Consider the following 15,289-nt stretch of genomic DNA (forward strand, 5'->3'; position numbering starts at 1 on the left):
CAGCCCAAGCCGCAGCCAGGCTCAGCTGGACTCAGAAGAGAACATCAGCTCTGAGACCATGAGCCAGGTTTGCCTCGAGACCCAGCAATCTGACCAGCACACACAGGAACAGAGGGACCTGGAGCAGAGCATGGCTGCACAAGAACATGCAGCAGCTCCAGGAGAAAGGGAATTGGTCCCGATCTCCTCCCCTGCTTCCAGCCCAAGCCGCAGCCAGGCTCAGCTGGACTCAGAAGAGAACATCAGCTCTGAGACCATGAGCCTGGTTTGCCTCGAGACCCAGCAATCTGACCAGCACACACAGGAACAGAGGGACCTGGAGCAGAGCATGGCTGCACAAGAACATGCAGCAGCTGCAGGAGAAAGGGAATTGGTCCCGATCTCCTCCCCTGCTTCCAGCCCAAGCCGCAGCCAGGCTCAGCTGGACTCAGAAGAGAACATCAGCTCTGAGACCATGAGCCTGGTTTGCCTCGAGACCCAGCAATCTGACCAGCACACACAGGAACAGAGGGACCTGGAGCAGAGCATGGCTGCACAAGAACATGCAGCAGCTGCAGGAGAAAGGGAATTGGCCCCGATCTCCTCCCCTGCTTCCAGCCCAAGCCGCAGCCAGGCTCAGCTGGACTCAGAAGAGAACATCAGCTCTGAGAACATGAGCCAGGTTTGCCTCGAGACCCAGCAATCTGACCAGCAAACACAGGAACAGAGGGACCTGGAGCAGAGCATGGCTGCACAAGAACATGCAGCAGCTGCAGGAGAAAGGGAATTGGTCCCGATCTCCTCCCCTGCTTCCAGCCCAAGCCGCAGCCAGGCTCAGCTGGACTCAGTAGAGAACATCAGCTCTGAGAACATGAGCCAGGTTTGCCTCGAGACCCAGCAATCTGACCAGCACACACAGGAACAGAGGGACCTGGAGCAGAGCATGGCTGCACAAGAACATGCAGCAGCTCCAGGAGAAAGGGAATTGGTCCCGATCTCCTCCCCTGCTTCCAACCCAAGCCGCAGCCAGGCTCAGCTGGACTCAGAAGAGAACATCAGCTCTGAGAACATGAGCCAGGTTTGCCTCGAGACCCAGCAATCTGACCAGCACACACAGGAACAGAGGGACCTGGAGCAGAGCATGGCTGCACAAGAACATGCAGCAGCTGCAGGAGAAAGGGAATTGGTCCCGATCTCCTCCCCTGCTTCCAGCCCAAGCCGCAGCCAGGCTCAGCTGGACTCAGAAGAGAACATCAGCTCTGAGACCATGAGCCTGGTTTGCCCCGAGACCCAGCAATCAGACCAGCACACACAGGAACAGAGGGACCTGGAGCAGAGCATGGCTGACCAAGAACATGCAGCAGCTCCAGGAGAAAGGGAATTGGTCCCGATCTCCTCCCCTGCTTCCAGCCCAAGCCGCAGCCAGGCTCAGCTGGACTCAGAAGAGAACATCAGCTCTGAGACCATGAGCCAGGTTTGCCTCGAGACCCAGCAATCTGACCAGCACACACAGGAACAGAGGGACCTGGAGCAGAGCATGGCTGCACAAGAACATGCAGCAGCTGCAGGAGAAAGGGAATTGGTCCCGATCTCCTCCCCTGCTTCCAGCCCAAGCCGCAGCCAGGCTCAGCTGGACTCAGCAGAGAACATCAGCTCTGAGACCATGAGCCAGGTTTGCCTCGAGACCCAGCAATCTGACCAGCACACACAGGAACAGAGGGACCTGGAGCAGAGCATGGCTGCACAAGAACATGCAGCAGCTGCAGGAGAAAGGGAATTGGTCCCGATCTCCTCCCCTGCTTCCAGCCCAAGCCGCAGCCAGGCTCAGCTGGACTCAGAAGAGAACATCAGCTCTGAGACCATGAGCCAGGTTTGCCTCGAGACCCAGCAATCTGACCAGCACACACAGGAACAGAGGGACCTGGAGCAGAGCATGGCTGCACAAGAACATGCAGCAGCTGCAGGAGAAAGGGAATTGGTCCCGATCTCCTCCCCTGCTTCCAGCCCAAGCCGCAGCCAGGCTCAGCTGGACTCAGAAGAGAACATCAGCTCTGAGACCATGAGCCAGGTTTGCCTCGAGACCCAGCAATCTGACCAGCACACACAGGAACAGAGGGACCTGGAGCAGAGCATGGCTGCACAAGAACATGCAGCAGCTGCAGGAGAAAGGGAATTGGTCCCGATCTCCTCCCCTGCTTCCAGCCCAAGCCGCAGCCAGGCTCAGCTGGACTCAGAAGAGAACATCAGCTCTGAGACCATGAGCCAGGTTTGCCTCGAGACCCAGCAATCTGACCAGCACACACAGGAACAGAGGGACCTGGAGCAGAGCATGGCTGCACAAGAACATGCAGCAGCTGCAGGAGAAAGGGAATTGGTCCCGATCTCCTCCCCTGCTTCCAGCCCAAGCCGCAGCCAGGCTCAGCTGGACTCAGAAGAGAACATCAGCTCTGAGACCATGAGCCAGGTTTGCCTCGAGACCCAGCAATCTGACCAGCACACACAGGAACAGAGGGACCTGGAGCAGAGCATGGCTGCACAAGAACATGCAGCAGCTGCAGGAGAAAGGGAATTGGTCCCGATCTCTGCTCCACACAGTCCAAGCTGCTCCCCCAGCCCGGTATCCAGCCCACTGCAATCCCTTACCCTCAGCAAGCTTCTAGAGGAGGAGGAGGAGGCAGAGAGGGGCTCAGTCCGATCAGAGCAAGAGGGTGAGGAGGCTGTATTGGCTGGGGAGCTTGAGCTTTCCCAGTGTAAAGATAAGAAAGTGACAGAGCTGCTCCGAGGAGATGCAGGCAGCTACAAGGACATGTCCCAGGGGGAAACCTGTGGTGAGCAAGACCTGTCCCAAGTAGAAACCAGCAGCAATCATGAGCTCTCAGACTGGGATGATTACAACGAGCAAGAGCTGTCCAAAGGAGAAGCCAGGAGCACCGACAAATTTTCTGACTGGGAAGAATGCCTGGAGCAAGAGCTGTCCCTCCGAGAAGTTGTTGGGTCGCCAGCACTCTCTGAATGGGAAGCGTACAGAGAGCAAGAGCTATCACAAGAAGATCTAGGTAGCTACCAAGAACCATCGGACTGGGAGGAGTCCATTGACCAACAATGTGCCAGAGAGGAAGACTTCAGCAGCCTGGAGGTGCCCGAAGAGAACGGTAATCTACCCTCCACACAGTCAAGCTTTGAAGATTACCGTGACAGAGAGCTCAAGCAGGGCAACTGGCACAGTACGAGCGCACACAGCATCACGGTCAAGCCCCTCCTGCCCGAGGACGACGACGGGGATGGAGTGAGCCTCCTGGAGCTCCATGAACAAGCCAGCGAGCGAACACAAGGAGGCTTTGCAGGAGAAGAGCTCCCAGTGCCCAAGCCTCGGGAGGCCTGGGGTGAGTGCCAGCCAGGCCCCCATAGGAAACGACCCTCACGCGTGAGGCGGGCACTGCGGGCTCTGCGCAGACTGTGCTGCTGTCCCTGCCTCGCGCCACAGCTCGAGGACTAGTGCCCGCTGCTGCCACCAGCACAGGCCCCACAGATGACACCTGGCCTGCAGCCTACCCACCATCCTGAGGCTTTAAGATAGCAATAACTATCCAAAGAAGATGAAGAAATGGCAGTCGTAAAGAAGAAATAAGACTAAAAACTGGAAGAAGAAGAAGACAATAAAGAAGAAGAAGAAATAGCAGTAGCAGTAAGAAAAACTAAGAAAATTAAGAGGATTAAGAAGAGTAAGATTAGTAAGAGGAAGAAATTGTTCTAGTAGTACATAGTAAGTCTAGGAATAAGAAGAATAAGATAGATAAGAAAGATAAGATAAATAAGAAGAGTAAGAAGAGTAAGTAGAAGAAATTGTAGTAAAATAGTAAATAATAAGAAGAATAAGTCAAGGAATATAAGGATAAGAAAGATATGAAGATAAAAGAGAATAAGAAGAATAAGACAAATAAGAAGAGTAAGATAAGTAAGAGGAAGAAATTGTAGTAGTAGTAGTAGTAAGTAAGAATAATAAGTCAAGAAATAAGAAAGATAAGATACAAAGAAGAAGAGAATAAGAAGAATAAGACGAATTAGAAGAGTAAGATAAGTAAGAGGAAGAAATTGTAGTAGTAGTAGTAAGAATAATAAGTCAAGAAATAAGAAAGATAAGATACAAAGAAGAAGAGAATAAGAAGAATAAGACAAATTAGAAGAGTAAGTAGAGTAAGTAGAGTAAGAAGAATAAGAAGAATAAAAAGAATAAGAAGAATAAGAAGAGTAAGAAGAATAAGAATAAGAAGAATAAGAAGAATAAGAAGAATTAGAAGAATTAGAAGAATTAGAAGAGTAAGAAGTGTAAGAAGTGTAAGAAGTGTAAGAAGTGTAAGAAGTGTAAGAAGAAACCAGTAGTAGTAGTACTAAATAGTAATAATAAGTCTCGTAATAATAATAAATAGTAGTATAGTGAATAAATAAAATAATTATAATGATAATAATACTACTAGTAATATCAAGTTAATATACACATCCACACATCACCTAGAATCATGGAATGGTTTGGCTTGGGAAGGGCTTTAAAGCTCGTCTAGTTCTTTTCCTGATAACCTCCTGCTGTCTTGCTCTCTCTGTTTCTCTACATCACATTTCTTTGCAGCTGTCCTGTGGGAACTTAATCAGCTGGGATAGGTCATACCTTGGACTGGGTTCCTGACATGGAGGGTGTAAACCTGGGGCCTTGGAAGGCGGGGTGCTGGGGGGGATGCTAATGGAGTCATCCCAAAATAGGCAGGACCTTAGACTTTTAAGGTCAAAACCCCTGTCCTGCGGTCACAATCAGACACCTGCCCCCAGGGAACCCCGTCTATTGTGAAGTTCACCACATCCCCTAGTCTTTGGATGCAGCCCCTCAGACCACAATTACCCTGTGGTAATTCAAATATATCTTTGGGCACTCCATCGTACCCATCCCCATTATTCCTCCATGCTCAAGCAGGCCATACCTCATGAGAGGTCTCAGAACCCCACTGCCACACTGTCCCAAAGGGCAGAGGGCATCACTATCAGGTATCACAAGAAGCAGCAAGGGCTTTGACCACTCACTCAGGGAAAAAGTGTTTCTGATCTTTTAATCAGAACTTCCCCTGGTGGAAACTAAGGCCATTTCCTCTAACCCGGAAAGGACTGCATGCTGATCCGTCGGGATTTCGTCCATGAGAATAGGAACAGGCAGGAGGTATTGCTCCCCTGACCCCAGGCACACTGCACGACTCTTTGACACACACAGCTCTTCCAAAACAAATGAAAGTCAGCTTTAAGACAGGAATAAGCTTTAAGACAGGAATAACAATCAGACAAAGATGAAGAAATGGCAGTAGGAAAGAAGAAGAAGAAATAAGAATAAAAATAGGAAAAAGAAGAAGAGGATAAAGAAGAAGAGGAAATAGAAGCAGCAGTAAGAAAGATTAAGAGGAAGAAGAGGAAGAAATTGTAGTAGTAAATAATAATAAGAAGAAGTCTAAAAATAAGAAGGATATGAAAAATAAGAAGAAAAAGAAAAAGAAGAATAAGAAGAAAAATATGAATAAAATGATTAAGGTGAATTAAAAGAAAAAGAATAAAAAGAATAAAAAGAATAAATAGAATAAATAGAATAAAAAGAATAAAAAGAATAAAAAGAATAGGAAGAGGAGGAAGAATAGGAAGAATAAAAAGAATAGGAAGAGGTGGAAGAGGAGGAAGAAGAGGAGGAAGAGGAGGAAGAGGAGGAAGAGGAGGAAGAGGAGGAAGAGGAGGAAGAGGAGGAAGAGGAGGAAGAGGAGGAAGAAGAGGAAGAAGAGGAAGAAGAGGAAGAAGAGGAAGAAGAGGAAGAAGAGGAAGGACAGGAAGGACAGGAAGGACAGGAAGAAGAGGAAAACATTATACTAGTAGTAAATAATAAGTCTAGGAAGAAGAACTAGAAAATGTAAAGAACAAAATGAAATAACAGTATAGTAGAAAAATAAAATAGTTATAACGATAATAATATTAATAGTAATATCAAGTTGATACATACATCCACACATCATCTAGAATCATGGAATGCTTTGGCTTAGGAAGGGCCTTAAAGACCATCTGGTTCTTTACCTGATAACCTTCTGCTCTCTTGCTCTCTCTCTCTCTCTGAGACCTTTTTCCTGTTTCTTTCTACCTCTGTAAGTCACCTTTCTTTGCACATGACTAGAAGAGATGCAACAGATCCAGAGTCTGTTGCAGGAGACTGTCAAACTTGGCCCCTGCCATGGGAGGTACTTGGGCATTCCCGCCTGGCCCAAATGTGTATTATTCCACTGAACTGCAGGTTTTTGGGGCACCCTCAGCACCAAGAAGACCCGATGGACAGCATCAAGGGGACTCTACTGGCATGCACAGAGCAGTGAGGGTTTCTACTTAATCTGTCTCTGTTACTCTTTTTCTCTTTCTCTCTCTCTCTCTCTCTCATTTAGTGTTCATTAAAACCCATCCTACTGGCTTGGGAGTGTGATGTGGTTTGCACCTTAATTTGGGCAGAGGCATTTTGGATCATTTTAATAAGCAGATGATAACAAGGGGCTAGAAGCCCACAAGCCCAGGGGCTGCTCCATGACACCTGCAGCGGCTTTGACCGTTGAAGGGCTGCGGGTGTGGCCCTTGGCAACACAGGCGTGATGTGTCAGGGCCCTTGGCGATGTGGAACCTTGCGGTGCCCAGAGAGCCTTGTGACACGGCGGAGCCACGCCCTGCAGGGGTGTACAGGGGCTGTAGAACCTTGCAGTGGCCAGTCCCGTGAGAGCCACCGTGTCGCAAGGCAGCAACTCTCGGGATCTCGCGCGACAGAACGTCCGAGACACAGCAAGATAAGGTGGACCGCAACTCCGAGGCAAAGGAGGAAAAGGCACCAGCATCTTCTGGCCTAGGCGACAACATTCCGACAGCACAGACAGACAGGTCAGTCCGTGCCACATACACCCCATAGCAAGCAACCAAGCTCAGCTGGACTCAGCAGGGAACATCAGCTCTGAGACCATGAGCCAGGTTTGCCTCGAGACCCAGCAATCTGACCAGCACACACAGGAACAGAGGGACCTGGAGCAGAGCATGGCTGCACAAGAACATGCAGCAGCTGCAGGAGAAAGGGAATTGGTCCCGATCTCCTCCCCTGCTTCCAGCCCAAGCCGCAGCCAGGCTCAGCTGGACTCAGAAGAGAACATCAGCTCTGAGACCATGAGCCAGGTTTGCCTCGAGACCCAGCAATCTGACCAGCACACACAGGAACAGAGGGACCTGGAGCAGAGCATGGCTGCACAAGAACATGCAGCAGCTGCAGGAGAAAGGGAATTGGTCCCGATCTCCTCCCCTGCTTCCAGCCCAAGCCGCAGCCAGGCTCAGCTGGACTCAGAAGAGAACATCAGCTCTGAGACCATGAGCCTGGTTTGCCCCGAGACCCAGCAATCTGACCAGCACACACAGGAACAGAGGGACCTGGAGCAGAGCATGGCTGACCAAGAACATGCAGCAGCTGCAGGAGAAAGGGAATTGGTCCCGATCTCCTCCCCTGCTTCCAGCCCAAGCCGCAGCCAGGCTCAGCTGGACTCAGAAGAGAACATCAGCTCTGAGACCATGAGCCAGGTTTGCCTCGAGACCCAGCAATCTGACCAGCACACACAGGAACAGAGGGACCTGGAGCAGAGCATGGCTGCACAAGAACATGCAGCAGCTGCAGGAGAAAGGGAATTGGTCCCGATCTCCTCCCCTGCTTCCAGCCCAAGCCGCAGCCAGGCTCAGCTGGACTCAGAAGAGAACATCAGCTCTGAGACCATGAGCCTGGTTTGCCTCGAGACCCAGCAATCTGACCAGCACACACAGGAACAGAGGGACCTGGAGCAGAGCATGGCTGCACAAGAACATGCAGCAGCTGCAGGAGAAAGGGAATTGGTCCCGATCTCCTCCCCTGCTTCCAGCCCAAGCCGCAGCCAGGCTCAGCTGGACTCAGACGAGAACATCAGCTCTGAGACCATGAGCCAGGTTTGCCTCGAGACCCAGCAATCTGACCAGCACACACAGGAACAGAGGGACCTGGAGCAGAGCATGGCTGCACAAGAACATGCAGCAGCTGCAGGAGAAAGGGAATTGGCCCCGATCTCCTCCCCTGCTTCCAGCCCAAGCCGCAGCCAGGCTCAGCTGGACTCAGAAGAGAACATCAGCTCTGAGACCATGAGCCAGGTTTGCCTCGAGACCCAGCAATCTGACCAGCACACACAGGAACAGAGGGACCTGGAGCAGAGCATGGCTGCACAAGAACATGCAGCAGCTGCAGGAGAAAGGGAATTGGTCCCGATCTCCTCCCCTGCTTCCAGCCCAAGCCGCAGCCAGGCTCAGCTGGACTCAGAAGAGAACATCAGCTCTGAGACCATGAGCCAGGTTTGCCTCGAGACCCAGCAATCTGACCAGCACACACAGGAACAGAGGGACCTGGAGCAGAGCATGGCTGCACAAGAACATGCAGCAGCTGCAGGAGAAAGGGAATTGGCCCCGATCTCCTCCCCTGCTTCCAACCCAAGCCGCAGCCAGGCTCAGCTGGACTCAGAAGAGAACATCAGCTCTGAGAACATGAGCCAGGTTTGCCTCGAGACCCAGCAATCTGACCAGCACACACAGGAACAGAGGGACCTGGAGCAGAGCATGGCTGCACAAGAACATGCAGCAGCTGCAGGAGAAAGGGAATTGGTCCCGATCTCCTCCCCTGCTTCCAGCCCAAGCCGCAGCCAGGCTCAGCTGGACTCAGAAGAGAACATCAGCTCTGAGACCATGAGCCTGGTTTGCCCCGAGACCCAGCAATCTGACCAGCACACACAGGAACAGAGGGACCTGGAGCAGAGCATGGCTGACCAAGAACATGCAGCAGCTGCAGGAGAAAGGGAATTGGTCCCGATCTCCTCCCCTGCTTCCAGCCCAAGCCGCAGCCAGGCTCAGCTGGACTCAGAAGAGAACATCAGCTCTGAGACCATGAGCCAGGTTTGCCTCGAGACCCAGCAATCTGACCAGCACACACAGGAACAGAGGGACCTGGAGCAGAGCATGGCTGCACAAGAACATGCAGCAGCTGCAGGAGAAAGGGAATTGGTCCCGATCTCTGCTCCACACATTCCAAGCTGCTCCCCCAGCCCGGTATCCAGCCCACTGCAATCCCTTACCCTCAGCAAGCTTCTAGAGGAGGAGGAGGAGGCAGAGAGGGGCTCAGTCCGATCAGAGCAAGAGGGTGAGGAGGCTGTATTGGCTGGGGAGCTTGAGCTTTCCCAGTGTAAAGATAAGAAAGTGACAGAGCTGCTCCGAGGAGATGCAGGCAGCTACAAGGACATGTGCCAGGGGGAAGCCTGTGGTGAGCAAGACCTGTCCCAAGTAGAAACCAGCAGCAATCATGAGCTCTCAGACTGGGATGATTACAACGAGCAAGAGCTGTCCAAAGGAGAAGCCAGGAGCACCGACAAATTTTCTGACTGGGAAGAATGCCTGGAGCAAGAGCTGTCCCTCCGAGAAGTTGTTGGGTCGCCAGCACTCTCTGAATGGGAAGCGTACAGAGAGCAAGAGCTATCACAAGAAGATCTAGGTAGCTACCAAGAACCATCGGACTGGGAGGAGTCCATTGACCAACAATGTGCCAGAGAGGAAGACTTCAGCAGCCTGGAGGTGCCCGAAGAGAACGGTAATCTACCCTCCACACAGTCAAGCTTTGAAGATTACCGTGACAGAGAGCTCAAGCAGGGCAACTGGCACAGTACGAGCGCACACAGCATCACGGTCAAGCCCCTCCTGCCCGAGGACGACAACGGGGATGGAGTGAGCCTCCTGGAGCTCCATGAACAAGCCAGCGAGCGAACACAAGGAGGCTTTGCAGGAGAAGAGCTCCCAGTGCCCAAGCCTCGGGAGGCCTGGGGTGAGTGCCAGCCGGGCCCCCATAGGAAACGACCCTCACGCGTGAGGCGGGCACTGCGGGCTCTGCGCAGACTGTGCTGCTGTCCCTGCCTCGCGCCACAGCTCGAGGACTAGTGCCCGCTGCTGCCACCAGCACAGGCCCCACAGATGACACCTGGCCTGCAGCCTACCCACCATCCTGAGGCTTTAAGATAGCAATAACTATCCAAAGAAGATGAAGAAATGGCAGTGGTAAAGAAGAAATAAGACTAAAAACTGGAAGAAGAAGAAGACAATAAAGAAGAAGAAGAAATAGCAGTAGCAGTAAGAAAAACTAAGAAAATTAAGAGGATTAAGAAGAGTAAGATTAGTAAGAGGAAGAAATTGTTCTAGTAGTACATAGTAAGTCTAGGAATAAGAAGAATAAGATAGATAAGAAAGATAAGATAAATAAGAAGAGTAAGAAGAGTAAGTAGAAGAAATTGTAGTAAAATAGTAAATAATAAGAAGAATAAGTCAAGGAATATAAGGATAAGAAAGATATGAAGATAAAAGAGAATAAGAAGAATAAGACAAATAAGAAGAGTAAGATAAGTAAGAGGAAGAAATTGTAGTAGTAGTAGTAGTAAGTAAGAATAATAAGTCAAGAAATAAGAAAGATAAGATACAAAGAAGAAGAGAATAAGAAGAATAAGACAAATTAGAAGAGTAAGATAAGTAAGAGGAAGAAATTGTAGTAGTAGTAGTAAGAATAGTAAGTCAAGAAATAAGAAAGATAAGATACAAAGAAGAAGAGAATAAGAAGAATAAGACAAATTAGAAGAGTAAGTAGAGTAAGTAGAGTAAGAAGAATAAGAAGAATAAAAAGAATAAGAAGAATAAGAGGAGTAAGAAGAATAAGAATAAGAAGAATAAGAAGAATAAGAAGAATTAGAAGAATTAGAAGAATTAGAAGAGTAAGAAGTGTAAGAAGTGTAAGAAGTGTAAGAAGTGTAAGAAGAAACCAGTAGTAGTAGTACTAAATAGTAATAATAAGTCTCGTAATAATAATAAATAGTAGTATAGTGAATAAATAAAATAATTATAATGATAATAATACTACTAGTAATATCAAGTTAATATACACATCCACACATCACCTAGAATCATGGAATGGTTTGGCTTGGGAAGGGCTTTAAAGCTCGTCTAGTTCTTTTCCTGATAACCTCCTGCTGTCTTGCTCTCTCTGTTTCTCTACATCACATTTCTTTGCAGCTGTCCTGTGGGAACTTAATCAGCTGGGATAGGTCATACCTTGAACTGGGTTCCTGACATGGAGGGTGTAAACCTGGGGCCTTGGAAGGCGGGGTGCTGGGGGGATGCTAATGGAGTCATCCCAAAATAGGCAGGACCTTAGACTTTTAAGGTCAAAACCCCTGTCCTGCGGTCACAATCAGACACCTGCCCCCAGGGAACCCCGTCTATTGTGAAGTTCACCACATCCCCTGGTCTTTGGATGCAGCCCCTCAGACCACAATTACCCTGTGGTAATTCAAATATATCTTTGGGCACTCCATCGTACCCATCCCCATTATTCCTCCATGCTCAAGCAGGCCATACCTCATGAGAGGTCTCAGAACCCCACTGCCACACTGTCCCAAAGGGCAGAGGGCATCACTATCAGGTATCACAAGAAGCAGCAAGGGCTTTGACCACTCACTCAGGGAAAAAGTGTTTCTGATCTTTTAATCAGAACTTCCCCTGGTGGAAACTAAGGCCATTTCCTCTAACCCGGAAAGGACTGCATGCTGATCCGTCGGGATTTCGTCCATGAGAATAGGAACAGGCAGGAGGTATTGCTCCCCAGGCACACTGCACGACTCTTTGACACACACAGCTCTTCCAAAACAAATGAAAGTCAGCTTTAAGACAGGAATAAGCTTTAAGACAGGAATAACAATCAGACAAAGATGAAGAAATGGCAGTAGGAAAGAAGAAGAAGAAATAAGAATAAAAATAGGAAAAAGAAGAAGAGGATAAAGAAGAAGAGGAAATAGAAGCAGCAGTAAGAAAGATTAAGAGGAAGAAGAGGAAGAAATTGTAGTAGTAAATAATAAGAAGAAGAAGTCTAAAAATAAGAAGGATATGAAAAATAAGAAGAAAAAGAAAAAGAAGAATAAGAAGAAAAATATGAATAAAATTATTAAGGTGAATTAAAAGAAAAAGAATAAAAAGAATAAAAAGAATAAAAAGAATAAATAGAATAAAAAGAATAAAAAGAATAAAAAGAATAGGAAGAGGAGGAAGAATAGGAAGAATAAAAAGAATAGGAAGAGGTGGAAGAGGAGGAAGAAGAGGAGGAAGAGGAGGAAGAGGAGGAAGAGGAGGAAGAGGAGGAAGAGGAGGAAGAGGAGGAAGAGGAGGAAGAGGAGGAAGAGGAGGAAGAGGAGGAAGAGGAGGAAGAAGAGGAAGAAGAGGAAGAAGAGGAAGAAGAGGAAGGACAGGAAGGACAGGAAGGACAGGAAGAAGAGGAAAACATTATACTAGTAGTAAATAATAAGTCTAGGAAGAAGAACTAGAAAATGTAAAGAACAAAATGAAATAACAGTATAGTAGAAAAATAAAATAGTTATAACGATAATAATATTAATAGTAATATCAAGTTGATACATACATCCACACATCATCTAGAATCATGGAATGCTTTGGCTTAGGAAGGGCCTTAAAGACCATCTGGTTCTTTACCTGATAACCTTCTGCTCTCTTGCTCTCTCTCTCTCTCTGAGACCTTTTTCCTGTTTCTTTCTACCTCTGTAAGTCACCTTTCTTTGCACATGACTAGAAGAGATGCAACAGATCCAGAGTCTGTTGCAGGAGACTGTCAAACTTGGCCCCTGCCATGGGAGGTACTTGGGCATTCCCGCCTGGCCCAAATGTGTATTATTCCACTGAACTGCAGGTTTTTGGGGCACCCTCAGCACCAAGAAGACCCGATGGACAGCATCAAGGGGACTCTACTGGCATGCACAGAGCAGTGAGGGTTTCTACTTAATCTGTCTCTGTTACTCTTTTTCTCTTTCTCTCTCTCTCTCTCTCTCATTTAGTGTTCATTAAAACCCATCCTACTGGCTTGGGAGTGTGATGTGGTTTGCACCTTAATTTGGGCAGAGGCATTTTGGATCATTTTAATAAGCAGATGATAACAAGGGGCTAGAAGCCCACAAGCCCAGGGGCTGCTCCATGACACCTGCAGCGGCTTTGACCGTTGAAGGGCTGCGGGTGTGGCCCTTGGCAACACAGGCGTGATGTGTCAGGGCCCTTGGCGATGTGGAACCTTGCGGTGCCCAGAGAGCCTTGTGACACGGCGGAGCCACGCCCTGCAGGGGTGTACAGGGGCTGTAGAACCTTGCAGTGGCCAGTCCCGTGAGAGCCACCGTGTCGCAAGGCAGCAACTCTCGGGATCTCGCGCGACAGAACGTCCGAGACACAGCAAGATAAGGTGGACCGCAACTCCGAGGCAAAGGAGGAAAAGGCACCAGCATCTTCTGGCCTAGGCGACAACATTCCGACAGCACAGACAGACAGGTCAGTCCGTGCCACATACACCCCATAGCAAGCAACCAAGCTCAGCTGGACTCAGCAGGGAACATCAGCTCTGAGACCATGAGCCAGGTTTGCCTCGAGACCCAGCAATCTGACCAGCAAACACAGGAACAGAGGGACCTGGAGCAGAGCATGGCTGCACAAGAACATGCAGCAGCTGCAGGAGAAAGGGAATTGGCCCCGATCTCCTCCCCTGCTTCCAGCCCAAGCCGCAGCCAGGCTCAGCTGGACTCAGAAGAGAACATCAGCTCTGAGAACATGAGCCAGGTTTGCCTCGAGACCCAGCAATCTGACCAGCACACACAGGAACAGAGGGACCTGGAGCAGAGCATGGCTGCACAAGAACATGCAGCAGCTGCAGGAGAAAGGGAATTGGTCCCGATCTCCTCCCCTGCTTCCAGCCCAAGCCGCAGCCAGGCTCAGCTGGACTCAGAAGAGAACATCAGCTCTGAGACCATGAGCCTGGTTTGCCCCGAGACCCAGCAATCTGACCAGCACACACAGGAACAGAGGGACCTGGAGCAGAGCATGGCTGCACAAGAACATGCAGCAGCTGCAGGAGAAAGGGAATTGGCCCCGATCTCCTCCCCTGCTTCCAGCCCAAGCCGCAGCCAGGCTCAGCTGGACTCAGCAGAGAACATCAGCTCTGAGACCATGAGCCAGGTTTGCCTCGAGACCCAGCAATCTGACCAGCACACACAGGAACAGAGGGACCTGGAGCAGAGCATGGCTGCACAAGAACATGCAGCAGCTGCAGGAGAAAGGGAATTGGCCCCGATCTCCTCCCCTGCTTCCAGCCCAAGCCGCAGCCAGGCTCAGCTGGACTCAGAAGAGAACATCAGCTCTGAGAACATGAGCCAGGTTTGCCTCGAGACCCAGCAATCTGACCAGCACACACAGGAACAGAGGGACCTGGAGCAGAGCATGGCTGCACAAGAACATGCAGCAGCTGCAGGAGAAAGGGAATTGGTCCCGATCTCCTCCCCTGCTTCCAGCCCAAGCCGCAGCCAGGCTCAGCTGGACTCAGAAGAGAACATCAGCTCTGAGACCATGAGCCAGGTTTGCCTCGAGACCCAGCAATCTGACCAGCACACACAGGAACAGAGGGACCTGGAGCAGAGCATGGCTGCACAAGAACATGCAGCAGCTGCAGGAGAAAGGGAATTGGTCCCGATCTCCTCCCCTGCTTCCAGCCCAAGCCGCAGCCAGGCTCAGCTGGACTCAGAAGAGAACATCAGCTCTGAGACCATGAGCCAGGTTTGCCTCGAGACCCAGCAATCTGACCAGCACACACAGGAACAGAGGGACCTGGAGCAGAGCATGGCTGCACAAGAACATGCAGCAGCTGCAGGAGAAAGGGAATTGGTCCCGATCTCCTCCCCTGCTTCCAGCCCAAGCCGCAGCCAGGCTCAGCTGGACTCAGAAGAGAACATCAGCTCTGAGACCATGGGCCTGGTTTGCCTCGAGACCCAGCAATCTGACCAGCACACACAGGAACAGAGGGACCTGGAGCAGAGCATGGCTGCACAAGAACATGCAGCAGCTGCAGGAGAAAGGGAATTGGTCCCGATCTCTGCTCCACACAGTCCAAGCTGCTCCCCCAGCCCGGTATCCAGCCCACTGCAATCCCTTACCCTCAGCAAGCTTCTAGAGGAGGAGGAGGAGGCAGAGAGGGGCTCAGTCCGATCAGAGCAAGAGGGTGAGGAGGCTGTATTGGCTGGGGAGCTTGAGCTTTCCCAGTGTAAAGATAAGAAAGTGACAGAGCTGCTCCGAGGAGATGCAGGCAGCTACAAGGACATGTCCCAGGGGGAAACCTGTGGTGAGCAAGACC

General features: G+C 50.0%; 1 protein-coding gene across 29 annotated transcripts in view; it reads right to left on the reverse strand.

Annotated features, from left to right (window-relative positions):
* The window catches only part of PARD3 (par-3 family cell polarity regulator), a 487,559-nt gene that overhangs the window by 329,443 nt on the left and 142,827 nt on the right, over positions 1-15,289 (reverse strand). The gene's annotated exons all lie outside the window — the stretch shown is intronic.

This window comes from Cyanistes caeruleus, chromosome 1, assembly GCF_971803275.1.
Source record: "Cyanistes caeruleus chromosome 1, bCyaCae1.hap1.1, whole genome shotgun sequence".
NCBI lineage: Eukaryota > Metazoa > Chordata > Aves > Passeriformes > Paridae > Cyanistes > Cyanistes caeruleus.